This window comes from Protobothrops mucrosquamatus, unplaced genomic scaffold (assembly GCF_001527695.2).
Source record: "Protobothrops mucrosquamatus isolate PMUCROS unplaced genomic scaffold, P.Mucros_1.0 scaffold401, whole genome shotgun sequence".
Lineage (NCBI taxonomy): Eukaryota > Metazoa > Chordata > Lepidosauria > Squamata > Viperidae > Protobothrops > Protobothrops mucrosquamatus.
Window position 1 is genome coordinate 336,408 of NW_015386732.1, and position 23,252 is coordinate 359,659.

The window sequence follows — 23,252 nt, forward strand, 5'->3', positions numbered from 1 at the left end:
CAATATAAACTAATCTAATATAAACATACTTTAACTCATAAAAAAAATAATCAAATATAAGCTAGTATAATCTATCTAAATATAGCCAATCCATCCTCACCAATCCCTTAATCATACAAGAAACTTTGCCATATCTTCAATTTATCAATTATATATAATACATTCCATCACCCCTACAATTATATATAATATATCATCACCCCTACAATTAATGCCATAATCAAATATTTGTAATCTTTTAAAATAATAAGAAAAAAGGATATATCAGTTTTATTAATCTAAACCATTTTTTTCTCTAAACAAGACCCTATATAATTTCATTACAAGATAATAAACAATAATGTATCTCCACTGCTTCCCTTAATATACCATACTATACTTTTCCATGTATAACTATTTCTTTAAGATTAAATCCCAAAATATTAATTAATCATATCAAAAGTAATCTCTTAGCTACTAAAATTCAAAAACCCCTTATTATTCCACAATTCCACCGATATACCCCATTTCCTCCTCCAAGATTCTTTAAAATTAATCCCTTAATATCTCAAACAAAGGAACCTATATAATTTCATTACAAGATACTCTTAAGAAATAAGCAATAATATCCCCCAACTGCTTCCCTTGAAATGCAATACCATAATTTTTCATTTCTATAAGTATTTCTTTAAAATTACATCCCAAAGTCACAGCTAAGTCCATCACTGCCTCTTCTCTGTATCCTTGTAAATTTTCTTTAGTTGTTTCCAATCCAGTTTCTGCTTTTGCAGCTATTTCTTCCACTTCTCCCTCCTTCCATAAAGAAAAATCCAGATCTTCCTCTTGAATCATTTCCAGTCCAATTTCCACTTTTACAAGCTCCACTTTTTCCTCCATTCCGACCTCTATGTAATCTGCAGTACCATGCAAAGCAGATATTATGTTTGACTCTTGTTGCAAGTCTTTATTCATTCTGAGCCTTTGCTTTCCTGACTTCATCTTTGCAGATTCGGGCTATCTGCTGATATTCTGCTTTAGTTATGTGTCCCTCTTTCCATTTTTTGTACTTATCCTTTTTGTCTTTCAGTTTATTAGAGAGATCTTTGTGCAACCATGCTGGATTCTTCTTGGATTTCTTGTTTTTCTTTTTCAGTTGTATTGTGTTGGACTGGGCTTTTATGATTGTATTTTTCAGTGTTTCCCACGCTTCTTGAGTTGTTTTCCCCTTTAGGATTTTTATTCATGAAATTTTGCTTAGGCTCTCTCTGAGTTTGTTAAAATCATCTCAAAGTTTAGGACACTGGTTGGATTATATTCTATTGCTTGTGTTTGCATTATATTGAATTCCAGTATGGAATTCATACTGAAGAATGACATGTTTCCATTGGTCTTGCTCTTTAGGTAAATATGTAGTCTCATTTTTTACGGAAGTTGTTTGTTCCCTGTTTTGTTCGATTTGGGTATATCGGTTTTCTTCTTTATATATGGTGTCATCATTTTTTTAGAAGCTGTTTGCTCCCTATTGTGTTTTATTTTGTTGTAGTCTTCTTGTTTAAGTTGGGATTTCTTGCTTTGCTCATTGATTTTCAGAGTGGCTATAGTTGCCTCTAAAACTTTACCTTTTCTTCTAGTAATTCAAACAGATTACATTTGATACATACATAGTTTGGGTCTTCTGTGAGCATAAGGTGAATTATATGGCACACTTTGCAAATCTCTTCTGAATAACCTTGCAAAGAATATGCGGGAACTTTTCTGGCCAGTCTCCAAGAATCAGACACAATTGAATGGTAGAATTAAAAAAACTTTTTAAGATGTTTAGACTTCAAAGAACTCTGTGATTTGAAATCCAAACATCTTAAAGTTGCCGAGTTTGAAAAATGCTTAGAATCTGGAACTCCCCCCTGCTAATTTAACAATTTAACCATTACTCATGTGTAATCTGATGTAAATTACATAACATACCAGTAATTAGTAATGAGCCCTGGTGGCGAAGTGGTTAGAATGCAGTTAGAACTGCCAGCAATTTGGCAGTTCGATTATCACTGGCTCAAGGTTGACTCATCCTTCCATCCTTCCAAGGTTGGTAAAATAAGGACCCAGATTGTCAGGGGCAATATGCTGAATCTGTAAACCGCTTAGACAGGGATGTAAAGCACTGTGAAGCGGAATATAAGTGCTATTGCTATTGCTAAAATTAAAAATGTACATAAAAACATATTGTGTAAATAACCACACCTATGTGTAGAATGGGTGGCACAGTGGCTCAGCAGTGAAGATATGCGTGCATTCAGAAAATATAAAAAGGAACAAATACTTTTTTTCCAGAATTGTGAGTCTTATATGCTTTTGAAAGGTTCTCAAACATATACTGCATCATTGGTGAGCAGTAATATGTAATTTAAAAACAACTTTTTCTTTGTTCTCTTGCTTTTGCCCATTCTTCTATGTTTGTGTTTTCTGTTTCTTCTTCTTCCCTTGGTTTGGCTGCTCCTTCAATTGCTATCTCTTCCTGGTTTTTTGCTTCTCTCTCTGCATGAAATTCTGGACTTTCCCCTTCCAAAAAAGCTTTGTATCTCTTGTAAAATTCCATTGCCTTGAGTGCAGTGTACAATCTATATCTTTTCATATCCCAATTAATTAAAATTCCTTCCGGAATCTGCCATCTTCTCCTTTTTGTGCACTCCTTTTTCAATTAGTTTTCTGGTCAGGAATTGGTATTCTCTTCTTGAATCTCTTATCCTCCTGGGGATCTACTTCAGCACTACAATTTCCTTTTCTTTATAATGCAGAGGTTCATCTCCCGCTCTTCTCAATATCTCATCTCTTATAGATCTTTTGACGAATCTAAAATGTACTTCTCTAGGGACTTTATTTCTCCTCGCATAGCTTGAATTGACTCAAAATATCTGGTCTAGCTCTCCTTCCATTTCCTGTTTCCTGATTACCAGTGCTTCAGCCAATAGCTCTGTCATCCTCTTCTTTGTCCTCCATTACATTTTGAAATCTTAAAAAATAAGATGCCTTTTCCATTTCCAAAACTGCCATTGAATCTTCTAATTCTCTATTTCCCTACGTCAGCCTGATTTTCATCTTTTATTTCTTCCATATTCTGATCAGTCTCTACTGACTTGTCTTCTATTTTCTGAATTCTTTGTTCATTCTTTGTAACCATCTGTCAGAAGCTTTCTAGTTGAGAGTTTATGTTATGAATTTCTTAAGTCATTTTCTCAAAGTTGTCTTTTGCCTCCTCATGGTTTTTCCTTGTATCTTCTTTGTGAGAGGAGATTACCTCTTGGATTGCTTGTAATGCCGCTTGCATCTCCTTCTGAAAATTGTTAGATTTTTCTGGTTGAAGCATTGATTCAATTGATCTCTGATACACAGGGCTTGCAGAGGTGGAGGATGGGGCTGAGGGTGTTTTCTTGCCATTTTTAGCTAAATCCGGAACACTCATTTTTAATTCCACCCAAACGTTTTATCAATTCTAATACTTTTCCCAGATGTCCGCCTTATACCAAACCATTAATCTTGAATTCAATACCACAATGTGTCATTTAAATTTGTCTTAAATAACTCTTATAGTTCTTATCTATAGTCTCTATAATCCAATAAACCCCTGAAAAAGAAGGGAGAACAAAGAAGAAGAAGAAAAATTTTTGTAATCCAATTCTGTTTGTGAGGCTCACTTCCAGAGCAGTTGTCCAAAATCTAAGATTATTGCTCAGTCAAAATTTATAATCCGCAAGGTCCTACCATTTAAAATTAATAATCCATAGAGCCTTCTCCAAAGAAAATCACCAACAGTTAAGCTTCCACTGTCCTTAAGTAGTTCTGAGGCTAAAAGTTTATAATCCAATAGGCTCCCCAGACAACAAGAAGAAAAAGAGAAAAGAAAAGGGAAAAGAAAAAATGAGGAGAGGGAAAAAGATTTATAATCCACTTCTATCTTTTAACTCCAGCTCTAAATAATTGTCCCCAAATCCAAAATTGCCAATCTGCCAAAATTATAATCCAAAATGTCTTACTGTAGATAGTTCCTTGCGATTCAGTCTGTCTCTAAATAGACAGATAAGAACAACTAGGAGAATAAAACCTAAATATAATTGAAGAAGGTAGAGAAGAAAAATGGGATTCTTTCAATGAATATAAATGGATTGAACTCAAGGTTGATTCATCCTTCCATCCTTCCAAGGTTGGTAAAATGAGGACCCAGATTGTCAGGGGCAATATGCTGAATCTCTAAATCGCTTAAACAGGGCTGTAAAGCACTGTGAAGCGGAATATAAATTCTATTGCTATTGCTAAAATTAAAAATGTACATAAAACATATTGTGGAAATAACCACACCTATGTGTGGAATGGGTGGCGCAGTGGCTCAGCGGTGAAGATATGCATGCATTCGGAAAATATGAAAAGGAACAAATACTTTTTTTCCAGAATTGTGAGACCTATATGCTTTTGAAAGGTTCTCAAACATATACTGTATCATTGGTGAGCAGTAATATGTAATTTAAAAACAACTTTTTCTTAATTACTCATTTATGAGTTAATACTTCAGAGGAGCATGTATTAATCTATAGTTATACATTTGTCTTATGAACAAGTAACTAGTTGCTTTTACAGAAAAATACCTGATTTCACTAATTTTAATAATTTGCTAGTAAAATATACTGAAACTAGTCATCTAGGAAGGAATATAATTGCACACAAAAGAGCCACATATTGATATGAACTAGGTAGTCAAGAATTTGATCTATTTCATCAATATATTTTCTATGAAACAAGCTTTATCATCATAGGACTAACCAGATTTCAACTGAAAAAAATCTAATCTTTTTTTCTATTATTTAAGTTCAAATTTATTTCAAACTTTTTTGTTTGAAAATTTTTAGCTCAGTAGTATAATTGTGTTTTAAGTCACTAGCTACAGACACTATGATATTTTTCCAGCAATAGATCCCAGTGAGTTCAGTGCAGATCAGCCAATACAGTTGGAGCCTTAGTGTATAAATTCAGTTGCAATTGCAATATAAATAAAATATGAAATCTTTAGTACATTGAACCTTTAGGACTACATTATAACATCTTGGTTTTTATGATAAAAAATGCAGTCATTGTTCTTTTCTCCTTGTTTGTCAGTCTATATGGTATTTTGTAATCATTGCTTACTTTATGGAACTAGCAAGGATGTTGCTCAGCTTTGTTATCGTAATGTACTGATTTTCATTATGAAATTCTTCATATTCAGTAAAGTCCTTTTATGACTTTTAAAGATACTCTATCACATGTGGGGTACTACATTGTGATAACAGTAATATTGATAGTCTTAGACTGATTAATGTTATACAAACAACACGAGTAGAGATTTCTTATTACTCATTAAAATATATTTGTACATAAAAGTAAACGCTCTTTTATTTCTTAATATCTTCTATGGTTATATTTACTTTACACTTAATACATAAAAAAGTATGGACCAGATAAGGCAATTAAAATAATGGTTTTAGTAAGCAAAACAAGTATAAACAGGAGCATTTGTACAAGAATTTCATTGCAAGTCCCAAGGGTCAAAAATCAAATCTGAAAATCAATCATTACTTCAAAGAAAATTAAAGCAATGAACAAATTAATTTCAATATGGTTTGAGAGTCACGAAAAAGCTAACAACATGTCAGCAATATTCTTCGATAGCTCTACAAAAATGCCACAGATACAAACTGAGTAGTAAGTGGAAACTTATAGGCTATATTGCCAGGAATGTACTGTTTTGTTCCCCTGGTCTGCAAAAACTTCAAACGATTTTACCCCTTATGCATATAACTTGTACTCTTCTTTAGGTGAGCCCTGTATTTCATTTTTGTAATGCATCTTTGTTATATTCAGATGTATGCATAAAAAGCTTTGAATCAGAATGAAGAAGGGCAGACGCTAGGATGAATATCAGTTATAAATATATTACTTTTCCATCTCAGTCTTTAAAGTGAAACTAGCTCCTTAATTAAAGCACCAGATTTCAGAGGTCATTCAAACCTAAACTGTCAGTTTTTTACTTTTACCTGTACTGGCCTCTGATTCCACAATAATGCTGGAGTACCTGCACATATGCATAATGTATTATATTTTCCAAACCCCTTTTGAAAATACCTAGGTAGAATCCCTTTATGTTTTTGCTGCCTTGGAAACATGTATTTGCCACTTCCAGCAGAGGACACAATTGCTATCTAATAACAGAGTTAAATAAATTGAAGTGGTAAACCAACATGTGAATTATGAAGCTCTTTTACTGATGGGAGTTGTGCAGTGTCCCATAGATGCTCATTATGTATTGTTTATACCTAATAGTAAAAATCTGTCATTGCTTTAGTAGCATTATCTGGAAGTAATGTTGTGTGATCATAGAATAAAACTGTGGAGGATTTTTGTTGTTTGTACTTATTACTCATGATATGTCTTTGAGAGTCATATTTAAATGATTGTTTGCTCTGGTTGAAATAGAAGAAACCTTGAAGATTTCTTGATGCATGCTGATTATGGGAAGACAAGGTTGTTAATTCTGAAAGAAAAATCAAGCCTGCTGCAAATTTGTTGACTTCAGCAATTACACCAGTGATGAAATGGCTTAGGTTTTCATGCAGGATGTTTATTTAGAATGTGAGGTTAATTTAAGAGAAAAGTATTCTGCACTTTGAACTATGTCCTGATGTTCCTTAAGATGAATCTAAAGTAAAACTTAGGTAAAAACACTGAGTATCTGCTCTACATATCAGGCACAGCATTTATATAGAGAAAATAGATATATACAGCAGATTTAAGTTTTCACTGGCATTTAACAGAACTATTACTTTTTGAATAAACTGTGATTTTAAAAACAATCTAATATTTTTGTTTATTTTGGCATAGACCCAGTTAAGTTGCTTTCTAAATATCATCTCATCTGTTTAGTTCTATGTAATACTATACATGGAAGATAGAAAAATTTTTTAATTATGGAATATTTCCATGAATTAGGAGTCCAGAAAGGATTCTATTAAATAATATAGGCATAAGAGAATGAAAATAATTTTAAAAGTTAACATATAGAACACACAAAACTGGTGGTTAATTGAAGATAGCGTAATATATTATTTGAGGATGAAGTTAATACCATCCATCTAGTTTTTCAGCCCTAGGTTCATTGGCCCTGTTAAATGAGGAAAACTTTGAATAAAAAGATAATGAAGTTGATTGTTTGAACAAAGATTTTCAAACAACTGGGACTTTAAAAAAATTAGATGAAATGTGCAAGAGTAGTGACTGATGTATTAGGGAGAAAAAAGTCTAATAAGAGTTTTTAATGGCAAATTACTATTGTACTGATCATTACAATTCTGGAGGTAACTCAGTAGATAGGTAAATAGATAAAGAGAGATCTCATAAGTTATTAAGTACTTTTCTAAACTGGCTACAATGATTGTGTAGTCCATTGGGATTCCAATGGGGTCACTGAATTGGCACTTGCAATTAAGTATGCTTTTAAAATGGCATATCTGCACATAGCAAAATATGTGATTTCTTATTCTGCAATTGTTACTTCACATAGATCTTCCTTGAATACAAGTCCTCTGGCAGCCCAACACTCCTTTACAGGTATTAAATATATATTAAACCCAACTTTTCAGAACCATAACCATAGCTTGGGCTAAGACCACAGGGATATGTGACTGGGATTTTGTGGTGGTGGTAGTAGTGGTTTAAGCTATCAATTTAATGAGCTTTGAGTTGGAATCTCAAATTGGAAGAGAGGCATGGCAAACCTATTACCATTTGTTAAGCCCTATTGGCTTACATTACTCAACACATAATTACTATAGTAGGGCTATGCAGAAATGTAGATTGAAAAGATAGTTCGAGGACATTTAAGTGGGCAAATAGGACTCTCAGAAATATCTTAAGCTTTCCTATAATGCACTGTACTGTACATTGTTTCTTTAAGATATTTCTTAATAGGTGTTCCTAACAGGTGCTACTTGGCCTTATGGCTGATGACCATTGTTAGCAGAACAACCATGTGGCCTAAGCAGTATATCTCTTCTCCATTTTTAGACCTGTCTCAAGTCACATCCAGAGCCCTTTGGGTTATGGAAGACTAGTACAAATGAATCATAATTTGAATCAGTCTCAAAATATTAATTTATCAGTGAAATTTTTGCATAAAATTTCTGTGTATCTAAGATTATAATAGCAATTGGTTTGGATTTTTCAGTTAACATTTTGTAACATATGCTATGACAGTATTCCAATAATTCTGGAAATTTTAAAATTTATAGGCTCTAAAAGCTCATTTCTTCAAATGAAGCTTATTAAATATTTGCTGATTAATTTGCAAAATCAATTTATGTATTAAATATTAATGCAACAGAAATTGGAATAATTTTGAAATGTAGAAAAACATCCACATTTTTTAAAGTAATCCAATCAGTTAATTCACTGACAGTGCAATCCTATACAAATGTACTGTGAAGAAAAAATGAAAAGGTTATGCTGGATCAGACTAAAAGATCACTTGAACTCTAGCCCAATATCTTATTGTTTACAATTGCTAAGTACAGTATACAGTATAAGTAGGATAGAAAAGGTTAATGGCAAATATTAGTCTCTAATAGATATCATATGGCCACCTTGACTAATAGCACTGATTTTCTGAGAAATTCTTCCACCATTTTTAGCGGCTCCCTTCCCATATAACTATATATATGACTGACCTAAGCTGAGGATCTGGTAAAAGCAAAGTGAAAAGCAAATAGTATTTTTGATGGCCTAGCAGCTGCACATTTGTTAATTAATCATTCATACTAAAAGAGAAATATCAAGTTTGAATGGAAAAAAATGCCTTTGAACTGTCCTGGAGAAAATAGTTGAAAATATCTTGAACTATGAGAACAAATAATTCAGTACTAGAATAAATAAAACCAGCCTGCTCAGCAGAAGTACCAATAATTAAGTTACAGCTTAAATATTTTGGATACATCATGTGAAGGCATGAATCATTGGAGAAGATTCTGATGCTTAGAAAAACTGAAGGCAATTGAAAAAGAACCAATAAAAGTGGAAGGTGGCTAGATGTTACTACTTAAGCAATTTAAAATATATAAAGGAAAGGAAAAATATGGCCTTCCCTAAGAATTGAGAAGTTTATATGTTGGAAAACAGCCCCATTTCTGAAAATCCATATATTTGTAATATTAGAACTGCGATGGATAACATCAATTCTTTGGAAAGGAAACAAATATGATAACACTTATATCAGTACTGTATTACATTTCTTTATCAATAACAGTTTTAGCACTGCAAAAATGCTAAATAGCTGAAACAGAAATTTCAGCATTGATGTATCATTTCTGTTTTCACTACTAGGCTAGTATGTGAATTCAGTTATTGGAACTCTTAAATGTATTTTCCCCCCAAGAACAATACTTTGTAGCTGGAGTCCACAAAATTTCTTTAGTTTCCAAGAGTCTCTGGAGGTTATACTGAAGCGGGTGTGGCTGAGATTTTCAGCTTGATTTGGCTGGGACTGGTTAAAAAAAAAATACATGAACTAAGTTCAGCAGATTTAACTCACTTTTTCACTGCTGATTTTTAAAAATAGCACTGCATCTTCATTCTAAGACAGGGGTATCAAACTTGCAACGTCAAGTGACGTGTTGCGACGTGTTGCAACTTTTTTTCCCATTGCTGGCAATGGGGTGGGCGTGGTTTCGCCATGCCGCATCCAGCCTGCAGGCCGGCAGTTTGACACCCCTGCTTTAAGAAAATTTATTCACAGCTGCTACTAAGATCAGCTAAATTGGTCAACCCAGGTGGGATGAGACATTTCATAGCCTGAGAAAATTTCATTATCAGGATGATGTCTAAAATTAAAATACGTATAGTTCTTTCCCATTTTCCAAAGTACTAAGAAATGGTAAAATCTCTGCAAAACTATACTTCAACACAAACACAATATATTTACTTAACAGTATTTATAACCTGCTCCATTTGGTAAGTATTCCAGACAGAATAAACAAAGTCATACATTAAAAAGAGTACCATTATTAAAAATGCCAATAAACAATAAAAAAACCTCTTAGACACAAAGGAATTATCCTAAGAACCAAATTCCACTGAAACAACACTGCATTGACTAGCTTGCAAAATGCCCAGGGTCACTTTTACTTCTTGATTAGAGTATTCCATAAAATGGGGCTTGCTACTAAGAATTCCTATTACTTGGTCCATGTTCCAAGTTCCAGAATGGGGGACTTCCAATAGGCCAGAGGACAGGTCTGATTTTATCTGATTTTATTGCCTGATATAATATATCAGTGGTGCACTGTACAAGAATTTAAAAGTATTGACCAGCACTTTGAATACCATTGGCATTGACAAAATCACTGTGGGATTGCAAAAGGCAGCTTTAGTTGGAACAGCTTACATCCTGCGATGACAATATTTTTAACATCAAACATTCATATCTGCATATCCTTGGTCCTTGGGAAGGACTTAAAAGGTGCATAAAATGGCAAATCCAGTCTGAACATGTGGCTGATTGTACAACAAAACATAATAAACCGTCCGTCAATTGCAAAGGGGAGCTTTATTTAGAATAGCTTACATCCTGAAACAATATTTAATATTATTAAACAACATCTGCCAATCTCAGGTCACAGTCCTTTTGGGAAGGACTCGATAGGTGGACAAAAATGCTAAACCCAGTGTAAACATCTGGCTGCCTGGCAACCAACCACAATTCATAGCACTTTTAAAAAAACACATATGGTGATGCATAGATTTCTTGAATCAGAAGCTTATGAGATGTGCACAATATCCAATATTATTTAGAATTTGCCTGAAACCACTGGGAAAAGCCATCCAAAATTTTCTTGCAGTGTCATCATATAGATAAATACAAAACAATATCTCTATTTTCCATCTATTAATTCACAGTGTCAGAGGAACTCCCGACCAGTATCACTATATTGTTGTGTGTGTGTGTGTGTGTGTGAATACACAAGAGAGAAAAATTTGTAGCTAGGTGATTGCTATGTAGTCCATATATTTATATTAAGAAATAAACAAACAGATGAAAGATGAATACAGAAAACTAAATTAGAGCAAGCTATGATGGCAAAAGTTTTATATAAACATATATATATATATATGTTTATTATTTTTTTATAATCACAAATGCTGAATATTTTATCAGCAACACATTGTCTGGGTTCCAACATTTAACTTACTAATACATGTTAAATTCCTTTCTCTCTACCTCATTTTTCTAACCATTGATAAAAGATATCCCATATTCTAAAGTATACTGAATCTTCTTTTGCTTTCATTTTCAATGTCAATCTATCCATTTCTGCACAATTTAAATTTTTTTTAATTAACTCTTCCTCCATTGGTAAATCTTCATTTTTCCAACGTTGAGCGAACACAATTCTCGCTCTAGTTAATACATGTAAAATTAGATATATACATTCTTTCTCATAATTTTCTACAATTATGCCTAACAAAAATAATTCTGGTTAAAATCTATGTTTTTAGTCATTTTCTCTAACCATATATGTATTCTTCACCAGAAACTTTTGGCTTTGGGGCATGTCCACCAAAGATGGTAATAGATGCCTGGTTCTTGTCTGCATTTCCAACAGTTGCTAACCTCATTGGTGTTAAATGCCATCCATAGAACATTTTGTATAGATTTTCTTTGTACGCCACTGCTTTTGTTATTTTAGACTTTCTTTCCCAAAGCCTTTGCCAGTTTCTAGTTCTATGTTATGTCCAAAAATCTTGGCCCATGTTATCATTGTTTCTTTAACTTGTTCCTCTTCTATCTTTAAACTTAACATATATTTATAAAGTTTCTTAATCATTTTTTCATCTGATGTCAGTAATATCTTGTCAAATTCTGTCTGTTCTTTATAAAATCCAGATGTTTTAACATATTTTTCATATCTCGTTTGGATTTGCAAACATGGCCCCCACGGTAGGTCAATACCCTGTTCTCTTCTAATTCTTGTCTGTGTTTTCATTTTCTTTCATTATTCAAAATGTCTTTATAAGTCACAATTTTCTCATAGTTAGTTAGGTTTGGGTGAACAAACGCTTCCAATGTTGAGAGCCATCCAGGTATTTTCATGTAAATTTTTGCTTTTACTTTTTCCCATTCTAAAAAAAGTGCATTTCTTATATAATGATATTGAAATTATCTGTGTATTTTATTCTTCCCATACCATAGAAAGACATGCCACCCGAGTTGTAGGTTATATCCCTCTATGTATAGTAGTCTTTTATCTCTAAGGGTTATCCACTCTTTTAGCCATGTTAATACAGCTGCTTGGTAATATAAAGTCCAGTCCAGCAGTCCAAATCCTCTGTTTTCTTTCGCTTCTTGAAGCATTTTCAATCTAATTCTAGCTTTTTTCCTTGCAAAAGTTTTGTTCTGAAAGGTTAGCAGAATAGCAGAATGAAAATTTCTAAGACAAAAAAAAAAAATGATTCTCAAAACATGGCTCACAGTCAGCTGACCAAGCTAGATTTGCATCTAGGTGCTTGGAAATAGTTTGGATGGATAAGTATGAACAAGTTGAAATTTAACCAGATAAGATGTACATACTGTGAAAAAGCCCTGCTTATCTGGGGGTATACATTCAATTACTGTTGGACAAAATTTGTTCCCTGTAGGAATAAGTCTGAAGATCAAGGATCCTTCTGGACTCAGCACTGTTTGAGAAAGCACAAGGCTTTATATTAACCAGGGATGCTTTTATAACTTTGGGATAAGTAGATAGAATCTTAGTAAACTTACTACTTTCAGACTGGGTTCACATAATGAACAGTATGTGGAGCTGTCTTTAAAGATAAATTAGAAACTTCAAGTGATACAGAAAGTAATCACTTGAGTCCTTGTTGGGGGGGAAATGTTCAGAGTGATTTCACCAGTTCTCTTCCAGCAACATTAGTTTAAAGTGCCTTTCTGGATTCATCTCAAAATCCTGTTTTTGTCCTTCGTTCAACTCTTATGTGGTGTGAATCTTACATCTAATAAAATTAAATTTTACTTTAACAAAAAGATGGTCAAACCATAATGTACTACATCTTCATTTCAGTTTTAACAAGAAAGGGAAAAGAAGCAGAGCACTGTTTCTGGTTTTTTCCTATCCTTTAATAGCTACGTTCTGGGCCATTTGCCTAGAAAGGCCATGGTGCAGGGAAGGGAGGGTGATGGAGCCGGAATGGGACAATTTGCTATGGGCAACTCACTGCGCCTAACTCACCATAGCCAACTCACCACAGGACAACTCACCATAGGACAGCGGTTCTCAACCTATGGGTCGCGACCCCATTTGGGGTCGATCGACCATTTCACAGGGGTCGCCAAGCAAGGCTGTCCACCATTTTTTTGTCCACCATTTTTTTTGTCCGCCATTTTTTCCCCTTTTCCGGCGGGTGCCTTACCTCCCTTGGGCTGGGCCAGCTGGTGGTCGGCCTGCTCCGTCTCTGCTGCTTGCCAGCTATGCCTCAGCCGGCGCAGGGGGTAGAACCACGCATGCGCGGCGCTCCCGGGCAGGGAAAGTCCTTGACTTACAACCAGTTGGGTAGTCCTCGACTTACGACCGGTTTAGTCCTCGACTTACGACCGGTTTAGTCCTTGACTTACGACCGGTTGGGGGTCGCGGCATTAAAAAGGTTGAGAACCACTGCCATAGGACAATTCAACAAATACAAAAATAATTTAACTTTTGTACTGAATGTCAACTGTGGCCAATTATAATAAAATAAAGTCAATCCAGAAATACAAGAATTACAATAATGTCACCAAAAACGTGGTCACCAATAATAAAAGTAACCAAATGAAACTTTTAATACAGTGTTGAATTGTCCCGTGGTGAGTTGGCTGATGGTGAGTTGGTCGTGGTGAGTTGTTCAAGACCCTGAGTCAGCATCATTGCAAGTCACTATCCAACTGCCTCTTTTCATAGGTACACAGTGGATTTTTTCTCTCTCACAAACTGGCTGGGTCTGACCTATTATTGAACTCAGTCCTTCTGTTGGTTTCTCTTGCCACAGTAAACTCGGCCTCTTTCTATTTTTTTAGATATTTTTGCTGCTGAAAAATAGGGAGAATCTGGAACCTGTTTAATTTCTTTCCAACATTCCACAAGGGTTGAAAGAATGAAATGTGGTATTTCCTATTAGGACAGGATTCTCTGCTTATTATGCAGAAACTTTCACTTTTGAAAAGCTTGTATATCACAGAACTTAACAAAATATGTTTTTGTACCAGTTGGCACTTCAGATCAGTATACATTATAATGTTTTCATTTCTCAATTTAATAAATTACTATATCTATTTAATTTATGTAAAATCCTCACCTAGACAATTTAAAACTTTTTAATTGCAATCACTGAAAACACTTTTAAAATGAAGATGAAGCAAAAAAAAAAAAAAACCAGCACAATTCAGTTTAATCAACCATAAGAGTTGGTCAGCTTTGTTTTGCTTTAAAATAATCTAGTAAAATTTTGAAGAATAAAAGATAAAAATATGGAATATTCATTAGGATTTAAACAGTTGCAATTAGCATTTCAGAAAGCTTTTCAAAATTCAAGTATCTTGTGAACCAGACATTTAGATTACTGAAAATTTACATTGGGGTGTAAAACCTTTTGCCCTCCAGATGTTGCAGAACTGCTATACCTTCTATCTCTAGATAACATGCTAATATTGTAATGAGTTAGCTGAAGTTCATTAATATCTAGAAGGCAAAATATTTCCTTCCAAAGGTAAAGTTATGTTCATCGGATGCTAGTGCCAAGAAGCTAGAGGGAGAACAGTGTGGAAGTGTATCAAATGTGCAAGCAGAAATGTTTCTGAATCTTTCTTCAGTTACTGGCGTGCATGTGAAAAAGACAAAAAATACAGTTTGAAGAAATTCTTACACTGTTAGTTTTTAATCAGTTAATGACCATGCAGGATTAACGATCATATGTTAATTTTTCTACAAAATTCTCTCCATAGAAGAGTTGTTATCTATAATACATTTTAATCCATTTACATAGGATTTTCCCCCTCCTCCCCTCCACAACATTTTACATTTTCCATATTTCTTCCTTAAAACCCTTTGGTCACTATTAAAGGGACAATTTTCTTGCCCAGTTCCTCTTTATTTTCCACAATGTCATATGCAAAAGAATAAAATTTCCAGAACTTTGACAATGACAACAGTGTGTGCGTGTGGGGGGGTGCATGTGTGTTTATTTAAACACATATATACTGGAAAGGGTGGAAAATGGAAATATAAATATGTCTTAACTTTCTCAGTACTTTCTATTTTTTTTTAAAAAAATCAATCTATACCACTCTTTTTCCCAAAGAATTTACACTCATTTTATAACTGCAATAATGTAAGATGAATTATACCAACTTAGCAATTTAATTTGTGCTATCTATACATTTTATTATTTTTTTCTAGCCCTATGTCACATGACTATTTCACTTTCCATATAACCATTCTATGTATATTTAGTCAATACTAAGATATACTCCCTCCAGAAAAATATGCATATGATTGCGATGTCAATAGAATGTTTTACTAATATTATACAAGGAAATTTATGAACGTATCATTCTTGACAACAGTTGCATTTTATGAACTTTTTACTTAAGTATACAATCTCATGTTGTAATATAAGAAGGGAAAGCTGAAATAAAAAATGTAATAATTACAGTTTGATTATTTAGACAAAATCAATTTTAACAATTGCAGATTAAAGTCTAGCAACATATTTTAATACATTTACAGTAATTTTAAATATCAAAAACACTGAACATTACCCAATTCTCTAATATGTAGCTCATCTTATACATTTCAATTTAATAAAAATGGCATTCCTTTCCAAAAGATAAAATATATGGCAAATATCTAATTTTTTTCCATTTTTACCTTTACATCAGTACTCACACTTGCTTACTTCTCCACCCTCGCTATGCCACCATTCGGAAGCTGTAAAAAATGTGCCATTTTTCTGTATTAATAATCATTAAGCCTTTCTTGTAATACCTCCTTCTGTTATCCTGTTTTGACAAAGTTGGAATGTTTGTCTTGACACCTGTGTTTTTGGACTATGGATGGCTTAGTACTGAAAAGAGATACTGGCTGCATTTGCACATTCAATGGAGAATACCACAAAATGATGCACTTTTTTTTAAAGCTGAGGCATAGCACACAAGCTGATCTTTGACTAGTGTTCTAGGAGCTGCATTCCACAAAGCAGTGGACAGGGTAAGGACAAAACTATATATTTGATTTAATTTACTTTAAAAAAATAAATATAACTGAAATTATTATTCTCTAATCATATATTTAATCATTTTCTCTTTCTGTCCTAATTTAAAATGACAATTTAGGAACAGCTTTTGGAAGTCTCTAGGGGCTTCAACACATGTTTTCAGCAGCTATGTGTGGGCTTCAGGTTGTGCATCTCTTCCCTAAGTCATAATCCAATGTATTTACTTCTGACATTCTAGCATAGCATGGAATTGCATATGAAGTTAGCCATTGTGGCTTAATATTCACCTTATGACTTAGCCCATTTTATGACTAAAGCCACTTGTCTCTTATTCAAAAAAAGAAGGTTGAGGAAATATTACATATCATATCATGATATGATCTAGTCACAGCTTATAAATGTTGCAATGAATGTCAAAAATCAAGTCAAACCAAAGGTCTGTTTTTAATATGTATCTATTTAGAATAAGTCATGACAATAGATGTCAAATAGATGTCAAACTCTTGGTATAGATCTAATTTCTACTTTATGCACCAATGATTTTTTTTTAAAAAAAAATCTGGAATAGACCATTTCAAACTGCAGCTGATATTTAACATTTTTTTAATGTTCTCCCATGGAAACAAGAATTCCTTTTACTTACAAAAGAGCTGAACAAGCCCTTCCATGGAAGCATTTGAAAAAGAGATTCTGCACCTGCGTCTGAGGTGATAGTTTATTCTATCACAGCATTTTCTTTAATATATTCCATGTGCTGTCCAACTATAATTATTGTTGTTGAGATGAATTGGACCAATTTTATGAAATTTTTGTTAAGTATTTTTGTCAAATATGAGACATAAAAACTGTCAAAGAAAATATTAGATATTACCTATTAATTCAAATAGCTGAAGCTGGACAATAAAGTTAACTCTAGACTATTTACATAGTCTGTATGAATCAGATGTTACTCATACATATATTGTGAGACCAGGAATTTTCTCCAGTTCTAAAGAAGGGGTGGAGAGTGAAGGGAAGACAATTCCAAATCAAATTGATAGGGCTTCATAAATGGTATAATCTAGATATTTGGAACATATCTTAGATGATGTGTTGAGACAATAGCTGTATTGCTAAACACACTGAGCCACAATTCAGTCCCCTTATAGCCTATACTGTGCAAACCCAACCATTTAATCACAACAATAAGCCTAACTTATTGGATATCATTACCAGCATAAGCATTTCTAAATTGGCTTACTTTTCTACTCTGTCTTTTTGGGGAAAAATCTAAACAAACTGCTTTCTTATCTGAATGCCAACCTATGGTAATTTGTATTAAAACAAGATGCTGGATGGGCATAAGATAGTGGTCTTGAATCTTTGATTATAAACTTATGAAAGGTCATCAAATTTTCGTTGTTATGACATTACTTTAGAAAAAAAAAACACCACGATTTTTCCTTCCTTCGAATCCTCCTTAACTCTTACATAAGAGTACACTTTTGTAACACTTAGTAAAAGACCGTGATGTTTGTTTAAGAACCAGACATGGTATACGAGTCCCATTTTTTTTTTTTAACTTGGAGTATTCTTACTTTGTGCTACTGCATTGCTCTTAATTTCAGTTGTTGAAAATTACAATGTCCTCCTGTTGTAAGTTACCTAGCATAATCTTTCTAAAAATCTGTAAACAGACTTTCATTTTTTACTCCATCCTTCAGAACATTTATTTTTTTACAAGTTTATTTCTAAATATTAATCAATTACTCACTGAAATCTTTCAAATTCTATGCAATTAGTCATTTAACTATCAATTGAAACCTTTACTAAATATTTATATGTAAAATTATATTAAAGAACATTGGAAACACTTTTCTAATTCATCATGAAAGGGTAATAAATTACTCTTTAATTGACCAAATTTTGCAGCCCAAATAGTATAACTACTTATCATACAATGCAGCCTGTTGAATTCAATAGAATTGCTGGGAGTTGTGGGCGCATTAGAATCCCAGAAATCTCATTTATTCTCTCACCTGTTTTTTTTTAAATGCTAGAGGTGAAAGTTTACATAACTTTAGGTATTGAGCAGAGAATTGCGTATTTCAGAAAAGAACTCTGCCATTTCAAATCATAGAAAACAGACTATAGTACACTTTGTTTACATCCTTTTATTTGGTGGTTTGGTTGCCCAATATAAATTAAAGAACTGGTGTTACAGAATCAACATAAAACTTATTTGCAAATATTACAGTGTTTTGCAAGCATACTGTTACTGATGCTTAGTACCAATAGCAATTATATTTCTGCTGAAGATTGGAATACTTAAATTATTTTTTTACTAACACACTAAGGATTCTGAATTAGACTTCCAAGAGATTGGTATGTGTAGGGGAACGTTTTGTACTTTAATCTCTCCGGGGCTCCTGCATTTTAAGAGCGGTTGGATTAGTTTGGAGAAAAATGCAACAAATGTATTTTTCCCACCCTCAAGAGAAAGTGGAATCTGTTGAATTACTGCCTGAAAGTACTGCTAAAAACAAAAGCCTCTCTGCCCAATGAAAAATATGGAACTATGACAGTAGTTTCTGCCTGTTCCTGCAGAAAGCAAACATCTGGGATTCTATACAAAGACAGTGAACCGCCGTATCCCAACGACACACACTGAGCTATAGTCGAACTGTCAAGGTTTTCACCCCGGCGGGTTATGCAAACTTAGTTCAGGGAGCCAGATCATGATTCAGTGTGTTATAAGAAACCATAAAAATAGTTAAGGAAGCCGTGGGAAGGGGTGAGGAGCCCCATCATAAAGTCTGCCCTTCTGAAACGCCTTCGACGGGAGCTCGCGGGATCGCTGCTGCTGAGAGCTGCTCCCCTTTTAGAAGCTCCGGTGCTTGGAAACGAAAGCAAGTTGCGCTTGTGGCCTGAGGGAACAACGCGCGCCAGTGTCCCCAAGTAAAGATCATCTTTTGCTCCGAGGTGGGGAGGAGCCCTAATGAGCATTATTCAAACACTCCACGCCGACAGAATAGCGTAGCCTTGGCCTGGCCTTGCTCCTCAAAGAATCTCGCTTCCCCTCTACGGGGAGCAAGGTTTTCTTCTGCTGCCTGTCACGCAGCCCATAATAGCGTAATGCTTTCTGGTAAGCTTTTTTTTTTGATGCCGTCGGAGTCCTAAAGTGAAGTTGAATCACCTGTTCAGCAGCAGGTGTAAGCTTGCTTTCTATGGAAGAAAAGCGGCAGCAGGGGGGGGGGGTGGTGGAAGTAAACCCAATGAAGGGGGGTCATTTAGGTCTCCCTCTGCCCTAGAGGGACTTGCTGGCTGCGCGCGCCTGAAAAAGGGGGTACCAAACGTAGGAGATTCTCTTATGTTCACTCCCGGCGGACATAAAGTCCAGGCTCTGTATTTCCAAACGTNACCAGAACTTAGAAACTAATATTTGAATACTTTCCAGTAGTTTAAAAGCAACAATACTGTAATGAAATCTTTTTTTTTTGTGGTGCTAAAAAGGAAGGAAGCTTAGGAGGAATTGAGAATGTATTCTCATGTGAAAACATTGTGAATCATTTTCTGGCACTACAAACAAATTCTTGGTCTGTACCATATGCTCAGGGTAATTTTTTTTTAACTTGGAGTATTCTTACTTTGTGCTACTGCATTGCTCTTAATTTCAGTTGTTGAAAATTACAATGTCCTCCTGTTGTAAGTTACCTAGCGTAATCTTTCTAAAAATCTGTAAACAGACTTTCATTTTTTACTCCATCCTTCAGAACATTTATTTTTTTACAAGTTTATTTCTAAATATTAATCAATTACTCACTGAAATCTTTCAAATTCTATGCAATTAGTCATTTAACTGTCAATTGAAACCTTTACTAAATATTTATATGTAAAATTATATTAAAGAACATTGGAAACACTTTTCTAATTCATCATGAAAGGGTAATAAATTACTCTTTAATTGACCAAATTTTGCAGCCCAAATAGTATAACTACTTATCATACAATGCAGCCTGTTGAATTCAATAGAATTGCTGGGAGTTGTGGGCGCATTAGAATCCCAGAAATCTCATTTATTCTCTCACCTGTTTTTTTTTAAATGCTAGAGGTGAAAGTTTACATAACTTTAGGTATTGAGCAGAGAATTGCGTATTTCAGAAAAGAACTCTGCCATTTCAAATCATAGAAAGCAGACTATAGTACACTTTGTTTACATCCTTTTATTTGGTGGTTTGGTTGCCCAATATAAATTAAAGAACTGGTGTTACAGAATCAACATAAAACTTATTTGCAAATATTACAGTGTTTTGCAAGCATACTGTTACTGATGCTTAGTACCAATAGCAATTATATTTCTGCTGAAGATTGGAATACTTAAATTATTTTTTTACTAACACACTAAGGATTCTGAATTAGACTTCCAAGAGATTGGTATGTGTAGGGGAACGTTTTGTACTTTAATCTCTCCGGGGCTCCTGCATTTTAAGAGCGGTTGGATTAGTTGGGAGAAAAATGCAACAAATGTATTTTTCTCACCCTCAAGAGAAAGTGGAATCTGTTGAATTACTGCCTGAAAGTACTGCTAAAAACAAAAGCATCTCTGCCCAATGAAAAATATGGAACTATGACAGTAGTTCTGCCTGTTCCTGCAGAAAGCAAACATCTGGGATTCTATACAAAGACAGTGAACCGCCGTATCCCAACGACACACTGACCTACAGTCGAACTGTCAAGGTTTTCACCCCGGCGGGTTATGCAAACTTAGTTCAGGGAGCCAGATCGTGATTCAGTGTGTTATAAGAAACCATAAAAATAGTTAAGGAAGCCGTGGGAAGGGGTGAGGAGCCCCATCATAAAGTCTGCCCTTCTGAAACGCCTTCGAGGGGAGTTCGCGGAATCGCTGCTGCTGAGAGCTGCTCCCCTTTTAGAAGCTCCGGTGCTTGGAAACGAAAGCAAGTTGCGCTTGTGGCCTGAGGGAACAACGCGCGCCAGTGTCCCCAAGTAAAGATCATCTTTTGCTCCGAGGTGGGGAGGAGCCCTAATGAGCATTATTCAAACACTCCACGCCGACAGAATAGCATAGCCTTGGCCTGGCCTTGCTCCTCAAAGAATCTCGCTTCCCCTCTACGGGGAGCAAGGTTTTCTTCTGCTGCCTGTCACGCAGCAGCCCATAATAGCGTAATGCCTTCTGGTAAGCTTTTTTTTTGATGCCGTCGGAGTCCTAAAGTGAAGTTGAATCACCTGTTCAGCAGCAGGTGTAAGCTTGCTTTCCGTGGAAGAAAAGCGGCAGCGGGGGGGGGGGGAAAGTAAACCCAACGAAGGGGGGTCATTTAGGTCTCCCTCTGCCCTAGAGGGACTTGCTGGCTGCGCGCGCCTGAAAAAGGGGGTACCAAACGTAGGGGATTCTCTTATGTTCACTCCCGGCGAACATAAAGTTCAGGCTCTGTATTTCCAAACGTTCGCACTTGTGTGAGGGCAAGAGCGCGCGCACGTATCTCCACGGCCATCATAAGCCAAGCTCTATTGCCTTTGTTTGAGTTAATTTTGAACTGGCGGGACATTCCCGTGGCCCCGTCATTTAGCCTGATTGGCTGGCGGGATTGCGCGCGCGCGCGCGTTCTGTGTTACTTGCCTTCGGCTCACCTCAGCAATCAAGGCTTTCAGCTCCCGAGGCTTTGATTGTAGGAGTTGCCTTATTTGCATTGATGAGGAAGAGACAGCTGCTGGAGCGTTCAGGGCTGCACCTGACACAATCAGGGACTTCAAGATTAGCAAAGGGAATCAGGAATCCACCCGGCTCAATGGCAAGCGTAGCCTATATTAGAGTCATTCATGCAAAATGACCCACATTTGCAACTGGCACAATTAGCAAGGCCCAAGTGCGTGTTAATTTAGGAGCTGACATTGCCTTGCCTTTCATTTATTAAATATAATTATTATGTGCAGTTTACTAGATGGGGTAAAATATGGATGCCGGCCTCTTCTTTTATCCCTGCAGACATAAGGTCTCCTTTTTTTCTTACTCAAATTGTGGGAGGTAGGCTATGCTGGTGCCTTCCCAACAGTGAAATGCAAGAACAGCTTTCAAAAAAATAAAAAATAAAAATAAAAATCCAGCCTTAGAAAGAACCTTGAAATCATATGCAACCAAAATAATGCTCCACTCATGATTACATCTTCTTTGTCCTTGAAGTTTTTACGTTACTGCTTATGTCTATTAAGAAATGGTACAGCTCAGACCAAGCTTACTCTTGCCTCAACTCCTGTTCTGCCTTGGATAGTTATAGGTTTTGAAATGTTCATTTATTGGGGGGGGGGAATGGAATTGGAAGGGGAGAGAGATTCTTGTGAAAATTGAATAAGTGCTAATTCCAAGCCAAAGGATGCAGTTGAGGAAGCGAAAGCTCCCATTGGAGAACAGGAAATTTAATGAGCTTTTAATGGAATGCATTGCTCAGAGTAGTAAATTATTTGTTAGTTGACGATGCAATCAGCATGCTGATTAAGGTTGCTGTGGGTTCTCTCTTCTCCCCCTTCCCCCCACTAAACATTAACTGAATGAAAACGGGTTGTAGCCTTTGTTCTGCTTGGGGGGCTTTTAGAAGAAAAATGGACTTCCAGAACTGAAATTGTCAATAAAGGTGAGTGCACTTCAGGTGTCATTTGAATCTGGTGAGAAGATAATTCTGATAAATATTTAAAAGCATTGGAAATCAACCTAGTATGTTTTGTGAGCACCTTGGTTCAGGGAAGGCCTAAAAAGGCCCTGCAACCTGTTTTCATTCTGCCCTTCTCTGAGATAAATGGACTATATCCTGTGTTTGATTTTCCAATGAGATCAAATACTAGTTTAAACATACAGTAAATTTATTCATGCTGATAGGAGTTCCAGTACTGTATTCTTTGAACAAGATATATGAAATAATGGCATTTGAGATGTGGAAGCAAGTGAGTTATTAAATAATATGTTAAAT